The sequence below is a fragment of the Podarcis tiliguerta genome, assembly GCF_965153285.1.
Source record: "Podarcis tiliguerta genome assembly, chromosome: 1".
Lineage (NCBI taxonomy): Eukaryota > Metazoa > Chordata > Lepidosauria > Squamata > Lacertidae > Podarcis > Podarcis tiliguerta.
This window is the reverse complement of record NC_139534.1, coordinates 60,490,165-60,515,986: the sequence shown is the minus strand read 5'-3', so window position 1 is coordinate 60,515,986 and position 25,822 is coordinate 60,490,165. Positions and strand designations below refer to the sequence as shown.

The 25,822-nt window shown below is 43.7% G+C and overlaps 1 protein-coding gene across 7 annotated transcripts in view; it reads right to left on the bottom strand.

The window, feature by feature from the left end:
• Positions 1–25,822, bottom strand: part of TSPAN4 (tetraspanin 4) — a 503,822-nt gene that overhangs the window by 304,467 nt on the left and 173,533 nt on the right. For all 7 annotated transcript variants that reach the window (XM_083428340.1, XM_083428342.1, XM_083428336.1 and 4 more), the window contains one exon: positions 20,482–20,554. The gene's annotated coding sequence lies outside the window, so the exon portion shown is untranslated. The remainder of the gene's footprint in view (positions 1–20,481; positions 20,555–25,822) is intronic.

Genomic DNA, 25,822 nt, shown 5'->3' with positions numbered 1-25,822 from the left:
CAAAGTCAATAAATATCTCAACTACGAGAACGTATGGTGCTCCCAAACATTTGGAAGTGGAACACAAAGACCAATTGTACATCCCTTTGCTCTTGCTGCTTGCTGCTAAATGGCTGAACAAAGGAGATGGAAGGAACCCTTCACAGCACTGCATCTTCCAATAATAAAGTCACCACCATGGCAGGGATAGCAATTGCTTCAGGGACTTTTCTTAACAAATACACTCTCCAGCTTTCATATTCCATCAAGCTCTTTTTTTTTTTTACTCTGCCAGCAGAATATGGAAAGAGGAAGAGGAGGAGGGTATTGCTGCAGAGCGTGAGAGAGAAATTCCTCATTGAATGGTGGGGATGGGCTGCCTCTGCTAAGACAGCAGAGGGGGAAAGCTCCACTTCTGGCAGCCCCTTTAGTTAGGAGAATGCTGTGGAAGAGCATGATTTGGCTACCCTTGTGGGAATCAGAGGGTGAGGCTTGTGGATTTTGTTCTGGGTTCAGAGACTGCCCTAGAGAACAGTGCCACTATTACAGCTTGCACTTGTAATTCTGGATTTAAAAACAGGCATCACTGGCATCAAAGTGAGCTTCTATAAAGTTCAGCTTATGCATTTTGTAGGCGTCCATCTGTCTTGAGAGACAATGGAGTGCACCTCCGGTGGTGAAGTCAAACCACTGAAGTGACCTCTCCAGCAGAGCAATACGTTTGGCACCGGCTTGGCTGCAGGAGTTGCCTGAAGGAGGCGTACAAGGCACCATCCAACCATTTTAGGGACTCCACTCTGGATTTGTTTAGGGTTTACTCCTTAGCCTTTTCTTCTGCCAAAGATATCCCACAAGACAGTGGAGGTTTAGGATCAGAGTTTTCCTTCTCCTAGATGGGCTAGTCCTTCTCCTAGATGGGCTACCTTCACAGGTTGACAAGCCCCATGTGCCTCCTCATTTCCCTCTGCAGCATGTGCAGGAACTGCCTTCTTGACCATTGGACCCACTATTGGTCTCATCCGCTCAATTCATCAGCCTTGCAGAGGAAGACCCTAATTCACTGAGGGTTTGTGAGCCATCAGCTCCCATCACGTGGTTTAGCGGGCCAGTCGAAGCCATTCCCAGGTTTGAGCCACTGTTGCATGCTGATAGCTTCTATGAGCCACAGGTGAGAGGTGAGTGCAGGGTGGGGAACAAAGGTGGACGAACCACCCCATATGGAGCACAATGTGTCCCCTACCAGAGGTGCTACCCCTCTTCTAACACCCCATACACCAAACATACAGGCAACACGGTGATCCCCAGTCTAGTGCTTCACAGGCAGTACAATTTGGGAAGGCTGTATTAAATGCTCCAAAACGCCCCTACAACATGCTCTTGCCCTCAAAGCCGGTTGACGATAGTAATAAGATTCTTGAGGAAAGAGCACTATAAATAATAAATGCTCAAAGTGCTTTACATTCATTATCTCAGGAAACTTTAGGCTAAATCTGTGACGTAGGCCAGCATAACTGATTATCCCCATATTTCATACAGCAAAGTGACAGTGGCTTGTTTAAGTCCCTCTAATGAGTTCTTTACTTATTTATAAGACCTCTTACCTGTCCTTCACCTTAAGTTCCCAGGGTGGGTTTCAACAATAAAACTACACAATTATAAAAACCAAATAAAACCGTTGCAATTATAAAACACATAAAACTGTTCTAAATAGAACAGAACATGTGGTAACTGAGCTGAGACTTCTTTCTCATAACTCCGGCTCATATTCATTCTGCCATACCAGATCAGCCAACAGTGGTCCTTGCAATAAAAGCAATGATTGTTATGAGCCAACAGTTTTTTAATACGCTGGGGTAGCAGCAAGGGGAATTAATGATGCAGTCACTGCTTCTGATGGTATGGGAACATAGGGTAGCTTATATGACCTAAGGTTCAGACAGTTCCTTTTTTAAAAAAAAGCTGCTTGTGAGCTATGGTATTCAATGCTAGTCCTACTCATATTGAAGTTAATGGAGATGACTAACTTAGGTTCATTAATTTCAATTTGTCTACTCTGAGTAGGACTTAGCTGAATACAACCTTTGGGGTCAGATTCAACTAAATAGTTGCTAGCAGGAGGCAGCACAAGTCCCACTAATGCAATGAGGTTTCCTCCAGTGTGTGTCCCTGCAGCCTCCCTAATTGGCTTGGAAAAGGGGGTGTCAGGAGAATTTCCAGAATGGGGGGGGGGGGGGGAGAGATCACTGCACTGACAGAATGAGTGTATTAGTGCAGTGTTGAATTCCAGCCTAAGAATACATGTTGGTATTTAACTAAGTTTTACTCAGAGTAGATCTGTAGAAATTAGTGAACATGATTATGTTTCGCTCATTAATTACAATTACAATTACTTTGAGTAAAACTTAATACCTGCCCTTAACTTTTAAGCATTTGGTTGTCTCAGTTCCTGCCTCATTTTCACAAAGTTGTTCAATTCAGATACAAAGCAGCTGGATTTTTGCCATATAAATTCTTAGAAAATCTTGAACAGAACTGATAAGATCCTAGGAAGGCACACAAAGTGAGAATAATGATGAATCAGATAGGAGATACAGTGGTACCTCAGGTTAAGAACTTAATTCGTTCCAGAGGTCCGTTCTTAACCTGAAACTGTTCTTAACCTGAGGTACCACTTTAGCTAATGGGGCCTCCTGCTGCCGCCGCACCGCCGGAGCACAATTTCTGTTCTCGTCCTAAAGCAAAGTTCTTAACCCGAAGTACTATTTCTGGGTTAGCGGAGTCTGTAACCTGAAGCTGTAACCTGAAGCGTCTGTAACCCGAGGTACCACTGTATTTTTTAAGCTGTGGGTATATGAAATTTTCCCTTTCCTATTTTTGTTTGTTTTTTTGAGAAAGGTAGGCAAACAAGAATTATAGCAAGGCAATAAAAATCATGGGCGATAGTCTCTGCTTTCTAAATTCAGCCAGTTTATATCTTCATTAACTTAACCAAGAGCTGAACTTGGATTGATTGCCTTGGTAATGAAAGCTGATGTTATCTTTCATTAAAGTCAGTGAGGCCTAAATCATCAAAAACAGCTAGAGATTTTAGATGCTCAGGCCTCTTTATAATGAGACCATTTTGAGATGCCATGGAGGCAGAGGTGTTCATCACATTGTGAAAAATTAGGTCAACTGAAGCCATTTCGGGATGGACATTGCAAAATGAAGCCTCAGCATATCACTAACAATGTTGGAGAAACTATGAAAGGTTAATCATTGCATGTGTGCATATACATAATTGTACCACCTCATTCAATTTTGTGATGTGGCTGACTACAGAAGACACTGCATGAGCACAGATAAAAACAGCCACCACCTATATTTAGCTACCCATTATGCCAGTTATGGAAAATCTGGCTTGAGGGCCAGATTCAGAAGTGGCCAACATTTCACAGGGCACTTTGATTGAGCAGAGGGCTCCTATCTGCCAATCACCTGACATCAAGTTGATTCTTCCTTTGCAGTCATAGCTTGAATTCGGCACTTTTTGAATTCGCCATCTTTTTCTGTCATCTTCCAGGGTTTGAATTCTTTCTGAACTTTCCCACATCTGGTGTCAGGCACAGGAAAAGGTACAAGTGGTAGGCCCCAAACAGCCTCCCAGGCCAATTTCAGAGGCCAGGAGGCTCTCATTAGGTCAACAGGCTGAAGGCTCTCCACCACTGCATTCTGCCTTCAGAGTATTTATTCTAACTTGTAAGATACTTCTATGTGTTGACCTTTGTTTGAAAGAACTGATTCATTTTAAGTGATGAGCTACAAGTGCTTAGTGGTAACACTTAATCAATCCGTAACTTGGTCTTTGTTCTTCAGACTCTGCACCAAGGAACCCTCAAGTTTCTTTGGAAGTTATGGCGAATGCTTCAGAGAAAAGAAGGGTAGACACGAATTGCTAAAGAACAGCTTTCCTATCACTGTCAATCTTCTCCTGCAGAGCACAGCCTCAGAAAAGAATGTTAAGCACAGTCTAGAGTACGTCCTCAGTACACATGGAACAACACTAAGGTCCAACAGGCATGACCAGTAATCCTGGTTGACATGATTGGAAAACCAAGAACGTGTTCCAGAATCTTCTTCAATGCACAGGGGTTCTGTGCCGAATGCAGAGTTTTCTTAATAGACAAGCTGGTGTGTGTGGAAATTCGAAACACATTGTGATGGATCAATTCTCTTGAAAAGGAATGTCTATTTTGAAATCACAGTGTCCCCGTGTTTCAGAAAGTTCAACAGCTGTTTTTAAAAGGCTCCACACTTCTCCTAGGCTGACGGCTGACGTGAAGCAGGATCAGAACAAGCCAGAACACTGGCGTCAGATCCCCTGATTCATGGCTGACAGGGCTTTGTTCATCTCTGCACAACTGACTACATAGGGAACTGATGGTGGCTTTTTGTGGCTGTTTAGCTCAGTGAAGCAGAAAGAATATAAAGATTGACACCTTGACTGCTGGGGCAGTTAAAGCGTTCTATTGTGCAGCTCTCTGGGGTCCTTTGCATCAGGACCGTAGGACACATCTTGAGATTTTAAGAAGCCCAGTACCCAATACACCATTCGTTCCCATCAGACCTCACTCCTAGCATATGACTTTTAATGTGGTTTTCACAACAAGTCTGTTAAGGCATAAAAATCTCTCTCAGTAGAAAGATACAGAGAGACAGGCAAGACAGATAGATAGATTCATCTGCTTGAAGTTAATTCAACATATCATTCCAAAAAGAAGCTCAGATACCCAATTTGTCAATAACTGCTGTTTAAGAAAGTTACTGACAACCTGGAATGTGTTCAGAGGAGGGTGACAAAGATGGCGAGGGGCTTGGAAACAAAGTTCAACGAGGAAAGGTTAAAGGAATCTGGTAAGATAAAATGAATCTGGACAAAACAAGTATGTGAAATGCCTGTCAACAGGTGATTAGGGACAATTCAACAGATTTTGTTTTTGCAGATTACTGTACCCACAGATAGAATGGACATTTCTTATTTATCATAATGGACTATATGTGAACAACTTGTGGCATAGTCTTAATAGTACTGTTATGAGTTTAGGAGTCTGTCAGTATGGAGGATACTTCGGGTCCCTTCTGATTCTTGGGACCCTGTATCTATGAGGATAGAATGCATAAGAGGAAGCTTGCAAAACTAGTTCGTTTGTCAAGGCACCACAATCTAGCATATCCAAAGAAGTTGCTCTGTGCCACAGAACAAAGGGGTGGGCCTTTCCTCCACCCTGTTCATCTAACTGCTATGAAGGATAACAATGGACAGAGCTGTGTTTTGAGCAAGATGGAAATCTGAACGCTGGAAGCTGCAGACAGAGGGGCATGTCCTGTTCTGTGCTGAGCCTGTATTGGACTTTGAGGTTCCCCTGGAAACCAAATGGAGAAGAAAGATCTGTTGGGCTGTTAATGCTGTGAACTCTTTTCATCCTGTGTTCAGGGTGCATATATGTGTAAATAAAACTATATATCTTAAAGGCACCACAGTCTCCACTGACCTTCATTCCAAGGAAACCCAACCCGGGTAAGCACTTGGAAACCCTGGAGTCTCTCACTGGTCAAAGATTGGGGTGGCATCCAAAAGTACTTGATAGAGGAATATGCATAGGCTATAAGACTTCAGCATACCAGAATAGTGATTTTGTCAGGGGATACACCAGACAGCTACAGTAGAGCTGTGAACACTGAGGTAAGGGGCAAGTGGTAAACATTATGCAGATAATTATAAATTAAGACGACTCTGCCTTTCTGGTGAGCTGATGAAAGACCATTTTGGTCGCTAATGAATAAAACTGATGCTTGCATTTCGAAAGTCCAAAATAGCATGTGGGTTTCACACCCCATAAGCAACTAAGGAAGGAGCCAGTATCTTTAGAATGAAATTCCAGTTCTGGAAATAGCTTTCTAAAAATGCAACAATGAAAAAGCTAAAATAAACAAACAAAAACCTCTCTAGATTAGTTTTTGCATCACCTTAACAAATATAAGGAGAGAGGAAGCAAACTGAAGTAATTATGTTATGTCACTACAGTGGTACCTCAGGTTACAAACACTTCGGGTGACAAACACTTCGGGTTACAAACTCCACTAACCCAGAAGCAGTACCTCGGGTTGAGAACTTTGCCCCAGGATGAGAATGGGAATCATGTACCAGCAGCACAGAGGCAGCAGGAGGCCCCATTAGCGAAAGCGCGCCTCAGATTAAGAATGGTTTCAGGTTAAGAACGGACCTCCAGAACGAATTAAGTTCGTAACCCAAGGTACCACTGTATTGGTATAGTTATGGTAGACTTAGCCATAATAAAATCAACTGATTTGCTGACAATAAGGATAATAAAATAATAATAATAATAATAATAATAATAATAATAATAATAATAATAATTAAAAAAAATTATTTATACCCCGCCCTCCCCAGCCAAAGCTGGGCTCAGGGCGGCTAACAACAATCAAAACAATCCAACATTCTAAAAACTTTTCACCATAAAATCAATCAAATATGCTTCTGTTGAGTGAGCTGTGAATGTTGTACCACAAAATGTATTTATTCTGACACCGATCTAAACATATGTATCTGTGCAAAGTTGTAGATGCATAATGGCATTCAGGAAATGCTCTACAGAATTCAAACTTTACCTGAGAGAGAGGCCCAAAGGCAATGTTATTTGGTGTACTCAGTGTGGCGTTTGCCCTCCTAGGTGGGTCATAAGGAAAGGGTTAAATGAGTGTGAAGTGATTGGCCAGTGGGAACCCAAGGGGAGGAGTTAGAGTTAGAGTTAGAGTTAGAGTTAGAGTTAGAGTTAGAGTTAGAGTTAGAGTTAGAGTTAGAGTTGGAGTTGTTGGGAAGTCAGTTGGGAGTCAGAGAAGGAAGAGGGAGGATAAGTCTGTGGGTTGGTCTAGTTTTGATGTGAGAGAATGAGAGAAACTGTTAGGAGGAGTCCGATAGACAAATGGGATAATCAGTTAGAAGTTATTAGGAAGGTATAGGCCGGTAAATAAACTAAGATTAAGAAACTGACAAGAAAAATTATCTGAAACCATAAACTTGTTAATACTTATAAAATAAACTTGCTTATTTGATTTAATGTTAACAACTGTCTGGACTCTGTGTGTACCCGAGAGAAACGGGTTGTGGCAGCAGGAAAGCAAACACGGTGGTGGCACAGGGATCAATAGACCGTCAAACGTCCTGGGACCCTGTGTGATCGCCACACTCAGTTCCAATATAGATTAGGGACAGAGGAAAATAAGGTGGATGGTCTTACACTAAGACTTGGGACACTTCCAGATTAAATACTTATTGAGCAGTCATCCTGATTTGTTTGAACAAAGTTTGGGAGGAGGTTATACAACACCAGCTGCTTTTTGAGCCTTCATTCTGATTTGAATGGAGGAAGCAACACACCATCATGTCAATCAATTGCTATCCTCCATTTTCCAGTACATTTGGCCACTGCCTTCCTGGCCACAAAAAATGTCAGGTTTTTGGAAGTGGGTTTATTGCACAAGAGCACCAAATCCACTTAATGGTGCAATCTGAATTTGCCGGTCTGCGACTGACTCCCACCTACAAAATAGTAACAGACTAGAAGGGTCCTTGGAATTGAGACCTCCCAGTTACAGCAATGCAGTGGTGTTGGAAAGGCTGGGGTGGGAGAGAGAAAGGCACAAGTTACTTGGCCAATTCAATGTATAGTTTTGTAGACAGACATGATTGCAGGCGCCTAGAATATGACAGCTTTGTGCCTGTGATATATCTGTTTATACATTTCATAAATCTCTCCAAAGTTTCCCAGCTTTCTTAATCTAAGCCAAAAAGTCACTTCAACGAACTTCCATAGTCATAGTCATCTGGTATAGAGCTCTTTTTTTGGTCCAAATTAGTAACACTTAGCAAATAAGCAACAATATGACTGACTTCACTGGTGATTCAGTGAGGTTGGAGCTTAAAATGAGCTAGTGTTCAATTGCAAAATGTGTAAGGCAGGGGTTGGCAAACTACGGTCCCGGGCCGGATCAGGCCCGTCAGGGTCCTAAATCCAGCCCGCCCAGCCATTTAAGAACCCGCCGCAAAGCCAAGGCTCCCGGCAACGGAAGGAAGAGGCTGAGCGATGGAGGCTCTGCCAATCAAACGCTGCACCTGGGTTTACCTCAGTGCTGGGACGTCTCTGCCAATCAAACGCCGCACTGAGGTAAACCAGGTGCGGCATTTGATTGGCAGAGACGTCCCTGTGCAACGCTGAGGTAAACCAGGCCCACATTTGATTGGCAGAGCTGCCACCGCTCGGCCTCTTCCTCCTGTCACCGATGCCGCCCTGGTGCCCCTATAGCTGCTGCTGCTCTGTGTCCCCGTGAGGAGGCAGCAGCAGTGTTCCTGGAGGAGGACAGCTAGCCTGGGCTAGGGCTCGATGGGGCCTTCACCGCCATGCTCCCATTGGTGGCCGACGTGACAGTGGAGGGCGATGAGGCCAGCGGCGAAGTGGCCTAGGCCAGGGAGCAGGACGACGAAGGGGCGGAAACACCCGCACGGGGTGGAAGCTGCAGGTGAGGCACCAGCTTGTCCTTGTCTCCATCTTTGTGCTCCTTGAAGAGGTGCACCGGGCAGTGTGCACAGTTCTTGGCTAGCTCCTGCAGGCTCCCGGCTTCCGAGGCCAGGAGGCCAGCTCCTGCGAGCGTGCTAGCCCACTCTCCAAAACTTCCCATCCGGCCCCCAACAATGTCTGAGGGATAGTGAATTGGCCCCCTGTTTAAAAAGTTTGAGGCCCCTGGTGTAAGGGGCCTCTGTGCAGGTGTAGAGTACATTTCCCCCTTAATTCCAAGTTGCCACAGAAAGCTAGATGTATCACACGGGGATTTTAGGCTAAAGAGTCAAGCTTCCAGATAAACATTTTTATTAAATAACAAACAAAACCTATTTGTCAAAGTTGGTTGTTCCTAAAACAGGGGTGGCAAACCTGTGGTTCTGCAGATGTTGCTGAATTACACTCCCATCAGCTCCAGCCAACACAGACAATGGTAAGGCATTATGGGAATTGTAGTTTATCAACATCTGGGAGAGGCACAGGTTAGACATCCCTGTCCTAAAACTAAATTCTTCATCTCCTGCTTTATTCATTCTGCCCCAACTCCTGAAGTTGTTTCTGCCTCTCTCACCATCACCCCTAGTCCAGTATCAATATTCCAATATAAACATTCCATATACAGTACCAAGCTAGTTTTTCAGTACCACATTTCCTGAAATCACTCTTCCCCATTGCAAAAGCACACGATTCTAAATCAGAGGACATTTTCAGGTTTTCCCTAAAACATGGAAAACAATAGGGGGATAAGAAGCAAACTTGCAGAGAAAACCTCCTCCCTTCCTCTCCCCCCCCCCACCAGAGGAACAGTATCCACTTCTAATTTTGTTTTTATTCCTTTTCCACAAATATAGTATGAGACAAGGAGCTTCCAGCTTGGAAGATAGAGGAAGAGAGCACATCATGTTACCTGAAAAAAGATGCAATAATGCAGAAAGAAAGAAAGAAAGAAAGAAAGAAAGAAAGAAGGCTAGAGAAAAGGAGGAAGGAAGAAAAAGTATTGAAAAGACAAGAAGAGAATAGGTATTGCTGAAATTGTGTCATATTTCTCACTCGGAAAGTATGGTTGGTTTTGGTTCAAATTCTTAGGTGTGAATATGAACAATTCACATCACTAGATAGTCTGGCCCATCTTCTTGTCTGGACACCACCCTGTTACAGACAAGTCTACGCACAGCCAAATATTTGCACTTGTTCTCTTTTTATGTACACCTTTCTTTTTTCTTGTTTATGCAGATATGCACAAACTTCGCAAAACCTATTTCTGAAGAAAGGAGAATTGGGACATGTTTGCTTAAAGCTTCCTTTATATTATTATTGTTATGCTTTCCCTCTGCTAAACTGTTTTGACTTTTCTTACGCAAACACATATCTGTCCCCCATGCAGTAAGCAGTACGACAGCAGTTATTTTTTTGGTTTCTAGCCTTAGTCATGCATTCAAGCAAGCAGTAACCCCATCCTCCCAAGCCCTTGCTTGAGATGAAACTTCAAATAATAATAATAATAATAATAATAATAATAATAATAATAATAATAATAAATACCAGAAACCTGGCATATAGCTTCCCCCTGGGTATCCTCATGGGTCAGGTCAATGTAATCTGCTCCCTTATTTTGTTTTATAGCAAAAGTCACCAGAATATATATTTCCAGTTGGGCTAAAAACAGCAACAGTGTTTTACATTTCCTTTGTGCCATAGATTCTACAACAGTGGCAAAAAGCCAATCAATTAGTTAAACTGCAATAAGCAAAAGCACAAAGAGCAGGTTGAGATGGCTGGTGGCTAGAGCAAACAGAAGATGTCAGTACTCGTGTCTTCTATGATTAATCTGGTAAAATAAGTAGCATATGCATCTGAGATCCCTTCTACATGTATCCCAGTCGGCTTGGTTAGTGCTATGATCGCTCCCACACAATTTATTCCGGATGCACAAAAGAGCTTCTACAGAGTTCCTCTGATGGTGTGTTGAATATACTAGGCAAGCAATAAAGAAACCACGATTGCCAGCAGCAATCCCATCAGCCAGATATGTGCAAAAGCAGCATGAAATATGGATCGCACAAAATATCAATATACAAGGACTGATCTTTTCAATACAATGATAAATAAATCAAATCTTTGGTTGCTTTAAACAACATTTTTGAGGCAAAGGAAGATGCCATCTTTTTGGAGTTGGAACTCTCACAAACATTGACTACATCTGGTGTGCAGGTGTGTAAATCAGGGGTCACTAAACTTTTTCAGCAGGGGGTCGGTTCACTGTCCCTCAGACCTTGTGGGGGGCCGGATTATATTTTGAAAGAAAAAGAAGAACGAATTCTTATGCCCCAAAATAACCCAGAGGTGCATTTTACATAAAAGGACGCATTCTACTCATGTAAAAACACGCTGATTTCCAGACCATCCGCGGGCCGGATTTAGAAGGCTATTGGGCTGGATCCGGCCCCCAGGCCATAGTTTGCCTACCCATGGTGTAAATCATAGGATCTAACATGTGTTAGCCTAACAGGCTTCAAATCATCTGATGAGGTTTTTGTTTCGTTTTTTAAATCATTGTTATAAGAAGCTCTGATAACATTTAACATTCTGAAATGTGTATAATAGGTATGTTTGCATACCTGGATATAGGGGACAGAAAGCTCAACTTTGAGATCAGTGGCAGACCTTGGTATGTCAAATTTCAGTGGCACCCTGTGTGATACCAAAGCCTCTTGCCTTCCATTCGACATCATAGTTGTGGCATCCCCAAGGCTCCACACATGTGTCGTATTCAATTAGGATTGGTCCCAGGTATGTGTGCACAGGTCACCTGCATTATGCAGATCTTGAGATCTTTCTCCAGAAGGATCTATCCCAGACGAAGCTGATAGGCCGATGAACAAGTCCAAGATTATTTTCTTCTAATAGTGATCTGACTACAGTGGTACCTCGGGATGCGAACGGGATCTGTTCTGGAGCCCCATTCGCATCCTGAACAGAACGTAAGATTCGACAGCACATCTGCATGTGCGCGGGTTGCATTTTGCTGCTTCCGCACAAGCGTGTGACGTCATTTTGATCGTCTGCGCATGCACGAGCGGTGAAACCCAGAAGTAATGCGCTCCGTTACTTCCGGGTCGCCACAGAGCACAACCTGAAAGTGCTCAACCTGAAGCGTATTTATCCCGAGGTATGATTGCACTTGTCAAGTTGTTCACATTTAAGGGAAACAAATCAAATGGCAAGACTGACAATCACTCTTTTAGGCAGCAATAAAAACCAAGCCTTTAATACAGAAGCAGATGCTTCTAATAATAAAGTGGCAAACTAGAAATAAACTTTCTCAGGGCAACAAAAATAAATCTCTGGAGCTGTTGCTACTCAGGCTGCAATCTGAAACACATGTATTAGGAAGTCCCACACTGAACTCCCGTCTCAGGAAACAGGCATGAAATTGCACAGCTGGAATTTTTTTATGCCCTTTGCATGACCGCTTCCAGAAAAGGCAACTATATATTTGGATTACATGCTTGAAATCAATTTACTGCATACAAAGCATACCATAGCACTTTGTTACTACAAGTCAATATTGCTAATGGCGATAGGACACATTGAGACTGGGGGCTTGTCCACACGTCCTCGTCCGGTGCCTAGAAAGCACAGGTCCGAGGGGTTTTCTGTGTTTTTGGCAAGGGTATAAGCGGCTTTCCCAGGGGAAAGGAAAACCCCCTTGTCTTTTCTCTGATTGAGTGCTAAAGAGCGGTTTCCCAGGGGAAAGCAGTGAGACAAGACCATACGCCCCGGGACTGCAGCCTGCCTACAGCCACCAGCAACTTCCCAGTTCAGCTTAGGCCGGCTCTAGAAATAATAGTATGTGCAGTGAGTGGGTCATAGACTCACATATGGGTTCTCTGCCACAATACATGCACACCTCCCATTTTTGTAGTTCTTCCATCCTCAAAAGGAAGTGTTGTAGGCATTGGATATATGCCTATACAGTTGTACAGTACCTTGAAGTCAAACAGAATCCGTTCCAGAAGTCCGTTTGACTTCCAAAACATTCAGAAACCAAAGTGCAGCTTCTGATCAGCTGCAGGTTTGCGGCATTCGGGAGTCAAAACATTGGGGAATCAAGCTGTTAAAAAACCAAGGTACGGTACGACTGTAGGTTCGCACCTCTCTCTCTCTGACACACACACACGGTGGCAAGTGCAAGCACATACACAAGCAGTATTCTTATACAGCAAACCAAATGAACAAGCTTGTGTCAATATCACCTTAAGTTATTATAAACCAAAATGGAAAAGCAAGGAGCAATACATACAACCTCAAAATAAAACTGAGCACATCAACATTAAGTTTCATATTAGGGTTTGTGCATACCTTGCGTTTTGTCACCATGCATGCAACATGAAAATCCTGCTGTATACAACAAGCCTTTTGCTCTTGATTAAACAGGTGCTATGGGAATTTTCAGCCCATCCTTGATCTTAATTAGAGCTGTAATCCCTGGTTTTTATGAAGATATACTGGATTTTAAATCAGCTTGGATAATATTTTTTTTAAAGATTACTACTGTTTGCTTTGTTTCTGTTCTTAGAAAAAAGGAAGAGGGAAGAAAATAGATTATTATACTCCAATTAGCCTTAAAGGATAGATGGTAAAATCCTTTGGTCATGGGCCCATATATACAAACTTCTATATTATTTCAAACAGGTGCTATATGTGTTATAAAAGGAGAAGCCCAATAGTTACCAAGATAAATGGGGGTGGGGAGAGGACGATTATAGGGTGACCACTTCTGGAACTCCCTCTCCAAGGATGTTTTTATGGCTCTTTCGCTGTTAGTGTTGGGGGTGGAGAGAGCACTTAAAACTTTTCTTAGTAATTGGGCTTTAGAGCCTTCACACAGAGCCATAGATGGGGGGGGGGGCAGCTAGCTGGGTATTTTGTCCCAAGTAAAACCTTCAGAGGGGCACCATTGAGGCTCCCAGCCTCCGTGTGTGTGTGTGTGTGTGTGTGTGTGTGTGTGTGTACAAATGTGCATGGGGGGGGGGGGTTTGCCAAACTGGGTCTTTGACCTGGGTGAAATAAAGCCTGGTTTATTCCCTGCCTTCCTGGACATTACAGCTGCTGGGAGTCTTGTTTGTTTATACTGTTTTCCTGCCTATGCTGCTCTGATCTCCTTTGGGAAAGACAGCAAGATATAAATAATTTCAATCAAACCAACAAATACATAAATGCTCTCTAGGCTGTCCAGAACAGTTCGCTTTCTCTATTGGACACAACAAAAGGTTCATCAGTTTGATGGGCAGCACCAGGAAATTGAAAAGAGAGTGGGCCCCTGGCCAAGCTGCCACTGCTGCCTAGGTCAAACAGAACAAAGGCACAAACAAACAAACAAACAAACAAACAAACGGAGAGCCTGAATTATTAAACAGTTGTAAGGCATGTCAAGTAGGGACCTGCAACCGCTTTCAGATGAGAAAAAGGAAGGAGAAACACTCTGCCCACCCGACCTCCTGCTTCTCAGCCATGCTTTTCTCTTTTTAGTGATAGTGATAATGCCCCTCATCTCACAATTCAGTTTGTGCAGATATACAGAGATGTAGCATTAGAAAGAGGATGAACAACCATGTGCGCCCGCCTACCCCAAATCCTTCTTTTTCCAACCCTCCTTGCTGTTAACAGGCAGCCCAGCGGACATTCTGTACACATATCTAGCAAATGACAGGACAGTGGCATCTGCAATCTCACTTGATGGCAGTAATCAATAAGCAGTGAAATCCTCACTGAGCAATTCCTTTTCCTTCTCGCTACAAAGGCAAATGAAACTTAGGCTGTAAAGGCAAAATACTGATCAGAGGAGGCTCTGTGTATGTACAAGCAGCAATCTCAGCTCTGATGCAGGCTTTCGGGTTTAGATATTTGACTTTGCATGCCCCCTCCACTACACAGACGCCATGTTGTGGTCATAAAATATTCAATATATACCCAAATATCTCCTGGAACCCGTAGTTTCTAAGGAGGCTGGTAATGTTCCTTACTCTATAGACATTTAGAAGCTCCAGCTGCCAAGAGGAAGTTCCCAGTCTGTAAGGGGGGGGAGGGAAGTTCCTGCTCATAGCCAGAGAGCAAAAAAATACAGTGGAACCTCTACTTACGGACATAATCAGTTTTGGAGGTCTGTCCGTAAGTCAATCTGGGTCGCTGATAGAAGTGCTACTGTGCGCAGGTGCATTCAGTGGCAGCACACTTCTGCACATGTGCAGACAGCGGCAGCCACTTCTGCGCATGTGCAAATCGCAGCAAACCCGGTATTTACTTCCGGGATTGCCGCGGTCGCAACTTGGATCAGGCCCAAGTAGAGGCGGTCATAAATAGAGGTTCTACTGTAGAAGGAGAGCAGAAAATAGACCAGCAGCCTCAATGTGGATGAGAATTAACCACTATCAATTACAAAGGCCACACAAATTGAGGTGGCCGGGGGCTTACTTTTTCAGAATTGTTTGGGTGATGCATGCTTTTTTCTACAGAAACCAAATCAATTACAGAAGAGACTTTTAGAAACAGTTTTGTTAATTTTGAAAAGCATATCACAAAAAACAAAGTACATCCCTTTTTCAACTGAGAGGAGAAGATGCTTTTCATAAAAGAGAAAGTGATGGCTGCTTCCCATTAGTCTCCTTTCCTACATGGGTATCACTTTCTTACAAGGACCTGCATGCTTACACAGTCACAGGTAATGTGTGTTTATTGCACCACATGCAGCAGAAAGCTCCAGCTGCTAGGCTTGCAACCCAGAGGACCATCTTGTTACTTTGAAAGCTGCAAAAGATAATGCAGGCACACTTCCTCCGACCCCTACTCTCCCGCTGGTGCCTTCACCCATCTGCCCCTGCCTGCATTAGTGCAGCATCAGAGTTCTGCTTGCTCAAGGAGGTGCAGTGGGAGAGAGGGTGACATGACCAAGAGAGAAGCAGGCCAGGGCAAGTTGCCACTGCATCTTTTGTTGCAGCTCTGGGGCAATTAAACAGACAGCTCTCCAGGTTGTGGCCAGACAACCATGCGAAGAAACAAAGCTACCCTTAGCCCATGACAAGCCAACATGCTGCCCTCCATATATTGTTGAACTACAACTTCCATCATTCTTGATCATTGGTTGTGCTTGCTGGGTCTGATGGGAGTTGTAGTTCAACAACATCTGGGGGGCAACATGTTGGCTGTCCCTGCCTCAGCCCATGATATTTGGGCTCGCCAAACGTGCCTTCCTCTTAGCACATTTCTCCCTTTCGTCCTGAGTTCAAGTGTCTTCAAAGTCCATGACACCTTTGGTAAAGGCTGTTCTCCAATTGGAATGCTCACAGGCTAGTGTTTCCCAATTGCTGGTGTTTATACTACATTTTTTAAAGATTTGCCTTGAGAGTGACTGCCATCATTGCAAGAGAGCTGCAACGTTTTAACATTGATATTGCAGTGCTTCAAGAAACTCGAAGAGCAGGAGAGGGACAGCTGAAGGTAGAAAGAGGAGGCTACATATCCTTCTGGAAAGGTTTCCTGAACAAGAATGTTGAATACATGGAGTAGGCTTTGCTATCAAAAATGACCTTGTGAAGCTCTTGTCAGAAGTCCCTACTGGCATTAATGAGCGACTTTTTCTTTATTAGCTGCAGCCGGCAAAATGATTGTAATCTTAGCAAACTGTCACCTAACTATATCCGAGGCTACCCTCCGTGAATCCTTAGTCTTCTAGGGCGACAATGACATGATTTTCACTGTTCAGCAGCTTAAATTTTTTTTAAAAATAAATAAATGCAGAGAGCAAAACCAACACCTGTATACGGCACTTATCAACCTGACTAAGACCTTCAGCACTGTAAATCATAATGCCCTGTGGACTGTCCTTCTGAAAATTGGCTGCCCAGGTAAATTTGTGAACATCCTTTGGCTCCTCCATGATAATATAAGGGCAACAATTGCAGCTAACAGTGGCTGTCAAAGTGAACCATTCATAGTGGGATCATGTGTTAAACAGGGTTGTGTTATCACCCCAACACTATTTATTATTTTCACTGCCATGATCCTACACATTGTCAAAGGGAAACTCCCCACCGAGATAGAAATCATATATTGAACAGATGGAAACCTCTTTAACTTGAGTAGGCTGAAAGCAAAGAGTAAGGTTACCGTAACCTCTGCCATAAAGCTTCAATATGCTGATGACAATGTAGTGTGTGCACACTCAGAGGAGGATCTCCAAACCATCCTAAATATCTTCAGAGAAGCCTTCGAAAAGATTGGCCTATCACTCAACACTCAAAAAACCAAACCGCTGCACCAACCAGCACAAAACAACCGCCCTGCAGCACCACAAATCCAACTCAATGGTGTAACGTTAGAAAGTGTTGATCACCTCTCCTACCTGGGCCTACCTCTCCTCCTGCACAAGGGCCGACATTGATGCTGAAATCCAGCATCCCCTGAGCTTGGCAAGTGCAGCTTTCTCCCAATTGAAGCGCAGAGGGAAACCAAAATGCTTGCATACAAAGCTATTGTACTACCAACCTTACTGTATGCTTGTGAAACATGGACCACTTATAAACGCCATCTCCAACTCCTTGAAAGATTCCATCAACAATGTCTCCCAAAAATTTTACATATCACTTTGGAAGACAGGCAAACTAATGTCAGTGTACTGGAAGAAGCAAAGATCATCAGTGTTGAAGCAATGATTCTTCAGCATCAACTTCGTTGGACTGATCATGTTGTTTGGATGCCTGATTATTGTCTTCCAAAGCAACTACTCTATTCTGAACTTTAAAATGGAAAGCATAATGCTTGTGGTCAACAAAAGAGGTTTAAAGAATTGGTGTACTAGCTGGGTGTTTGACATGAGGCAGTACAGCACTTAGCAATTTTGGTTTTCTGTAATATAAGAATTTAAATTGCAGATACAGCAATTCACAGCAATTCAACGTAACAAGGGAAAACACAGGAGATCTCCTAGTCTCTGGCACAGATTGCTTTACAACATATTGAATGTAATACAATTCTTCTGAAATCTATTAATTTGAAATACACAGCACTTCACATGAAGTGGGCTTTGTACAGTGCAGCCGGATTTAATTGTATGTTATGTAATAAGGATGCCAAGCACTTGCAGAGACCTTTCTTCAGTTTGGCGTGCTTTCCAAACATTAGCTAATTCATCCACGTGATGCCCTGGGAAGGTATGTAAAAGGAAATCACTTAGACGGCAGCGGATGCTCTCTAAGGGCACACGTACAACCTGGGCAACAAAAGGATTTGCTGCGTTAGCAGCAAGTCTGGGAGCACAATTTATACAAGGTTGCAATGCAGCAGTGCAAGCACACACAACCATTCAGGAAAGCTTCTTTTTCAAGTGACAGGAAGGATACATGGCAGATATAAACCAATGACTGGATCCCTGCCAAGTGCCGAATCTATACTGCAGGGACAGGGCTGGCAGAAGATCTTTAGAGTGATAAGAGAAGGATCTAACAAAAAAGTTGTGTGCTACAAGGTGCGGAGGGGAGATGGAGCCCAAAGTTAAGGATTTGTCATTCACAAATAGGATAGCACCTGTTTTTTTAAAGCAAAACTTCATACATGTTTTACCTCTTTATAAATAGTAATTCCCCAAGATTTGGGACCCAGGCACATGCCAGTTCAATGCTGAGGAATGGCACCACTATTCCTAGGCGAGGGTCTACAGTGAACCAAACTGTCTGCTTTGGTCTCAAAGGTGTCATGAGCTAGATTCTTCCCAGCAGAAAGAAAGCCTTTTTTCAATCCTGGAATTGGGATGGGCAGCTTGGTGAGAGTCAGGGTCCTCTCTCCTTTCTCCCATTTAATATGCTGCAATGCATAATAGCTTAAGATTCCAGTCCTGGGCTCCCACACCCTTGGAACATCCAGCAAACAATGTAGACCAGCAAATGGATATACTGTTTCATAAATATGTAACTGGATTCTTGGTTGGGGGGGGAAATAAAAAAGAAGAATAAAAACTAACACAACCTATTAAGTGCAGAGAGCTGAGGCATAAACTTGAGGCATAAAATTAAGACAATTTAAGCACTAAAAGGCAAGGAACTGTAAAACTGAGCAATTCCTGCCACTAACAGCCTGCAAGGTGGCCTTATTTCATACAGCAGTAAAAGGGAAATCAAGAACTTTGCAAAACCAAGAGGACCCTTGGGATATGCATTTCAGCATCACCCTGCCACCCCCGCATTCAATTTGATACTGTTTTTGCAAATGCCAGTTACGTAAGAGCACAATTGCATTCCAGGTGATGAAAACATTAATATCTTCCCCCTGCAATATCCTGCAGAGATGCTTCCCCTTCCATGTCCTCAACCCCTTTCCACGCTGGCCCTTCTTCCTCCCCCGCCTCTTCCACTGACCATTAGAAAACTCTTTTTTAAAAAAACCTTCCCATCTTATTCTGCAGCTTGGTTGTGACCCAAAGGCCAATCATTAGAATGGTCTTGCACTTTGGGGGACAGGGGGGAGGCTGGTGTGGAGGACTCCCTGGTCCTGAATAGGGTAACTGTGCCCCTGAAGGACCAGGTGCGCAGCCTGGGAGTCATTTTGGACTCACAGCTGTCCATGGAGGCACAGGTCAATTCTGTATCCAGGGTAGCTGTCTACCAACTCCATCTGGTACGCAGGCTGAGACCCTACCTGCCTGCGGACTGTCTCGCCAGAGTGGTGCATGCTCTGGTTATCTCCCGCTTGGACTACTGCAATGCGCTCTACGTGGGGCTACCTTTGAAGGTGACTCGGAAACTACAACTAATCCAGAATGCGGCAGCTAGACTGGTGACTGGGGGCAGCCGCCGAGACCACATAACACCGGTCTTGAAAGACCTACATTGGCTCCCAGTACGTTTCCGAGCACAATTCAAAGTGCTAGTGTTGACCTTTAAAGCCCTAAACGGCCTCGGCCCAGTATACCTTGAGCTTGTTTGGAGGTTCTAGCAGGGGAGCGCAGCTATCGTATACCCTTGACCGAAGAACGGTACACTCCTTCTATCTGGGATGGTCGTCCTCTTCCACCGAGCGCGCAGCTTCGGGAGGGACGCACATGGAGCGGTGAGGGAGGAAGGGGACACCCGCCTAGCCAGCCAGATCAGCCGAATCAACCCTGGCGATCAATGGGGTGACAGATGTCGCAGCCAGATCGCCCTCACATCCCTCGGCCCAGTATACCTGAAGGAGTGTCTCCACCCCATCGTTCTGCCCGGACGCTGAGGTCCAGTGCCGAGGGCCTTCTGGCGGTTCCCTCATTGCGAGAAGCAAAGCTACAGGGAACCAGGCAGAGGGTCTTCTTGGTAGTGGCTCCTGCCCTGTGGAATGCCCTCCCATCAGATGTCAAAGCGATAAATAACTACCTGACATTCAGAAGACATCTTAAGGCTGCCCTGTTCAGGGAAGTTTTTAATGTGTGATATTTTAGTGTATTTTTGGTTTCTATGGAAGCCACCCAGAGTGGCTGGGGAAACCCAGCCAGATGGGCGGGGTACAAATAATAAAAAATTTATTATTATTATTATTATTATTATTATTAAAAATGTGTTTGTGAAAGGAGGGTTATGGGGGGGTTGCTTCATTTTTATTTCATTTTTATTTAGTTGCGACCCACTAGGGGTTAGAGGTTAGGGTCCCGACCCACCTATTAAAAGACTAGTGGATTAGACGGTGGGCTTCAAGCTGGCATATAATGAAAAGACAGACCACATGGCTACTTCTGGCTATGCAAAGATTTCAAAATAACCCACAGCATCCTTTAAAAATTAGAATACAGCTTCTCCACTCTTTAGGAAACTTTGTAATGACTGCTCAAGAATTAGCTTTGATCTAATCTTAAAAAATAAAGTACCTGATTTGTGGCTGCGCCAAGCTTGAACAGTTCCACAGCAGGAGCTCCTCAAAGTCTGTGAGTTTCAAACACTCTGAAAAAGAAAAACATGTCCAAATTAATTAACTGCCAATTAGAAGGTATATCCTACCAGGACCCAGCAACAAATCCGGGAGCATAAGTCCCCTACTGGCTAACAAGGAAGTGGTCAATGCCACCTGATTGCGGTTAACACTCTTTCCCCTGTATGCAGGTGGCTATGAAAGTTCATTTGAAAAAGGAGCAGAAAGCCAACAAACAATAGTAAATGGCAGGTCCAGAGAGCAAATTGACTGGCCTTGTTGAGTCCTGGAAAAAAATATAATGTGGAATCAAGGAGCGCCAAGGGGGGCCGCTAGGGGCGCATTGGAAGATGGCCGACAATACCATCTCTCCATCTCACACGAGGCAATTAAGAGGCTAATATGGGAATATGTAGCCTCCCTTGTTTCCCCAGGGAATGGGGGAAACACTGCCTTCGCCTGCGGTTGCCATAAATCACCCCCGAGTTTGAAAGAAGAAGGGGGTGAAGGCACTAGGCGCACAGCACTCGTGTGGGATGGCTCTCCCGACACCGTTTCTAATCGCGCGACCTGGTTGCAGGAGCTCAAAATAACAATTAGAGAGAGCAGAAAATGCACATGTTTCGAGTGAAGAACGGGAGTTAAGACTGCTAATTGAAGTGACCTCTGTGAAGTTGAGCGACGGGCTGGATTCAACAGGAATCTATGGTTTTCCCAGTAGTGATGTATGGAAGTGAGAGCTGGACCATAAAGAAGGCTGATCGTCGAAGAATTGACGCTTTTGAATTATGGTGCTGGAGGAGACTCTTGAGAGTCCCATGGACTGCAAGAAGATCAAACGCATCCATTCTTAAGGAAATCAGCCCTGAGTGCTCACTGGAAGGACAGATCGTGAAGCTGAGGCTCCAATACTTTGGCCACCTCATGAGAAGAGAAGACTCACTGGAAAAGACCCTGATGTTGGAAAAGATGGAGGGCACAAGGAGAAGGGGACGACAGAGGACGAGATGGTTGGACAGTGTTCTCGAAGCTACAAACATGAACCTGACCAAACTGCGGGTGGCAGTGGAAGACAGGAGTGCCTGGTGTGCTCTGGTCCATGGGGTCATGAAGAGTCGGACACGACTGAATGACTAAACAACAACAAAGCACCAATTATGATAGCTAGGAAGTGGAAGGGGCAAACAGAATATAAAATGGAAGAATGGTATAAAGAGGTATGGGATATAAGCTATTAATGATAGATTAACATGTGCCATTAAGGTAAGATGGGGAATAAACAGGGGAAATGATTTTGAGGAGATATGGAATGTGTTTGTATAATTTGTACTGTTAAAACAGAAAGGGGTCAAATCATCGCAAGAGGTGTTGAAATTCTGGGAGGTTGGATAGTTACAATGGAGTGGTCTCGTGGATGGAGTGCACATTTTTATTTATTATTATTACTTTGTCAAAAAATAATAATAATATAAAGCATTGATGTATTTCCAAAATTGGATCGTTGGTAAATACACACTTGGAGTAAGCACTGCTTATTGAAATTATTTGGCTTACTTTTGAGTAGGCATGCACAGAATCATGCTTGAGATTTGCTTATCTACCCTCAATGCAACAATAATGCGAGACTTTTAATTCAAGTCATATTGCACTGTTTTAATTTTATTAGGATGTTTTTTCTGTACAATTTTAAAGAGCAACTCTGGCAAAAAGCTGAATAGAAATGTTATAAATAAAAAGGACACTGTTCTTAATTAGTCGAGGGGAAACTTTTTCTTCTGTCATCTTAACACTCGAACAGATTGCAGACTGGGCTAAATTCTGTGCCCTCTTCCAGAAATATCTATTTTCTCCATTTCTAATTGCAACCAGTCTGAAGGGAAAGCTTTCTAATTCAAAAGCTGGCAGATCATAGCGTGAACTTTCATCCTGATAAAATCACTTTACTATATCCTTGCTTTTTTATTTTTAGGCTGTTCTTAAAACACAATCATAGCTTGCTCCATTTTTGTACTAGATGTAGGTATCAACCACTCAACCACCATTTTCAATGTATACTTAGGTTACTGAAATAATGGTAAAGGGGATTATTCTACTCATTCAGAACAGCAATATATGAATACTGTTGCTGTTGGGTGGAGGGCTTGGCTATTTGGTAATAAAGAAAATGTACTCTGCTTGCATTCAAAGGCACTTTTTTCCTTCTGAAGTAATGGTAATAAGGTAAAGGTAAAGGTACCCCTGCCCGTACGGGCCAGTCGTGTCCGACTCTAGGGTTGTGCGCTCATCTCACTCTATAGGCCGGGAGCCTGCGTTGTCTGGGGACACTTCCAGGTCACGTGGCCAGCGTGACAAGCTGCATCTGGCGAGCCAGCGCAGCACACGGAACGCTGTTTACCTTCCCACTGGTAAGCGGTCCCTATTTATCTACTTGCACCCAAGGGTGCTTTCGAACTGCTAGGTTGGCAGGCGCTGGGACCAAACGACGGGAGCGCACCCCGCCACAGGGATTCGAACCGCCGACCATGTGATTGGCAAGTCCTAGGCGCTGAGGTTTTACCCACAGCGCCACCCGCGTCCCCCAGTAATGGTAATACAGCTAGTGATTTGGTAAACATGATCCTTGAAGTGGGGTGGGGATGGCTGTTATGCACTGAGCAGACAGGATAGTGTGTGCAAAAACATCCAAAGACATAAGAAAAATGAAGAGGTATGTGTTAGCCTAGTATGGGGGAACCTGTGGCCCTCTGGATATTGTTGACCCACAACTCCTATAATCCATGACCACTGGTCATGCTGGCTAAAGCTGGAGACCAATAGCAACTGGAGGACCACAGCTCCCCCAGCCTTGCCTTAAGTGTTGCATGCTATTGTCACGTTGCGGACAACGCTAATAATATAGGATGCACATAGAACAGCAAATATGCTTCCTTGTTATAGCCTTCCAATTCCAAAATCACCCAGTTGCCACCAAATTCTACTGTTCCCATTTATGACCACAGTAATGAGATATAAAACTTTCAGCCTAGGTTAGGCTACCAAAATCAGGCACTGAGAACTCAACAACTTGGGACCAAAGTCCTTTAAGGATCAACAGATTCCTCATGCTCCACCTTGAACACCAAGATCTTCTGAAAGGACACTTTTGGGGGTCTCCCATGCCCCTGCAATTCATTCAGCCTTCACCAGGGAAGTGTGGCAGGCCCTGCCCTGTGCAACTCTTTGCCAGGAGAAGCATGGCAGAAGTAATCCCTGATTTCTTTTAACCTTGTTTTCATACTTTACTCTTCATACAGGCCTTTGGCATTTGAATATTTTTACCAACCAGTTTTACTGATAGGATATCAATGCTTTTAATGATGTAATTCTTTTAGTATTGCATTTTCATGCTGTACACCACCTTGCTATTCTTCCATGGAAGTGTGGTTAATATATATTTAAATAAATATAACTACAGTGGTACCTCAGGTTAAGAACTTAATTCATTCTGGAGGTCTGTTCTTAACCTGAAGCACCACTTTAGCTGATGGGGCCTCCTGCTGCCGCTGTGCCGCCGCTGCACGATTTCTGTTCTCATCCTGAAGCAAAGTTCTTAACCCGAGGTACTATTTCTGGGTTAGCGGAGTCTGTAACCTGAAGCGTATGTAACCTGAAGAGTACGTAACCCGAGGTGCCACTGTGTATGCAAAGCCTGTATTGGAATGGGAAATGCTGGTATGAAAGACAGACTAGGAATGCAGAAAGCTATGCTGTGTGGAAGGAAGGAGGAAGGAAGGAAGGAAGGAAGGAAGGAAGGAAGGAAGGAAGGAAGGGGCTAAGAAACAATTATCAGAGAAAAAGCAACTATTAAGCCACTGCAGACATTTCACAGTGGAGGAAGTAATTTTCATTCTTGCTCCCAAATTTCCAACATAGACGGAAAAACTTTTATAGCTTCACAGGGGAATACACAAATCTTAATTTTCCAATAAAATGTTAGCTTATGGCCAACAGCCCAAGGAGGTTCAGACAAGAGAGTAAGGTGGTGAATACGACTGGAGGAAAAGTGGAGGTGATCAATATTCTGCAACGTGGTCAATAAGCAAAACAAGAAACTCCTGAAGGTACATGGGCATAATACTGCAAATAAGTGAGCAATATATGAGTATCGAATTAGTGTTGATGAGAAAACAAAGCGTTAGGCGATAGATTTCTATGCACCCACAAGGTTCACACATTGCATCAAATTAGAACAAGCCGAAAAGCACACAGCACAAGTGTCTCCATGGAAGCATGTCAAGGCGAAAAGACCACCTTCCTAAGTATTCTCCCAATGGGGCAGTTTCTAGTGTTTGCATACTCATGTAAAACTTTGCTTTCCAAAAGCCTCCTGTACCGGGTGCTCAGATCTAGCTAAGCATTGAGGTCAGAGGCTTGGTGGGCAGCGATGGGGCAAATTCCCCCCACCCCACACATAGCTTTACCACAATCATAAACTGTGAAGCTTGCACACCTCATAACAGACTGAGAAAACACCTGAGATCTGCACCAGCTACCTGATCCTAAATAGGACATAGGAAGCATGCCAATCTGCAAACCTGCTTGGGATTTGCTTGGGGTCCACAGTACTATCAGCTTCAGTACTAGTTGTGTTGCAAACATCTGCCTAAGATCACAGCAGAGCAGATGAGACATCACATATTACCACCACACACACATGAACATACCTAGCAGAGATGGAAATACATTTAAAACCAAAGTCTGAAAATTAGTCTAGCACAGTGGTTCTCAACTGGTGGTCCGCAGACACCAGGTTGTTCACATAACCCATCCATGGTATCTGTGGCAACATTCATGTAACAAAAACTAACATAAAGATGTCAAAAGTTTCAAAAGTAGGGGATCCATGGCTTGGCTTTTGAAAAAGAGGGGGTCTGCAGTACTTAGCAAACTGGGAATCATTGGTCTAGCACACTGTATGTTACAACTGCTTAGAGAATTAGTGTAGTGTGATTGAAGTCAACAATAATGGACTATTACAGTCCAGGCTAATCCTCAAAGACAAGATACTTAAAGGCTAATAGTCTGCCTGAAGCTGCGCACGCGCGCGCACACACACACACACACGTTTAACTCTTTAAGAACAAGGGGACTCAGGCAAACATTCTGTTCTCTTCTGTTTACCCAGAATTCATTTAAAAAGCAATCTAAGCAAGCAGGTTTCAGCTGAAGAGTATTTTATTGGAAGGTATTTTTATTGAACGTATTTTATTGAAAGATATAACTTGCAGGAGTACTGTCTTTTCTACCATTAAGAAAAGAGC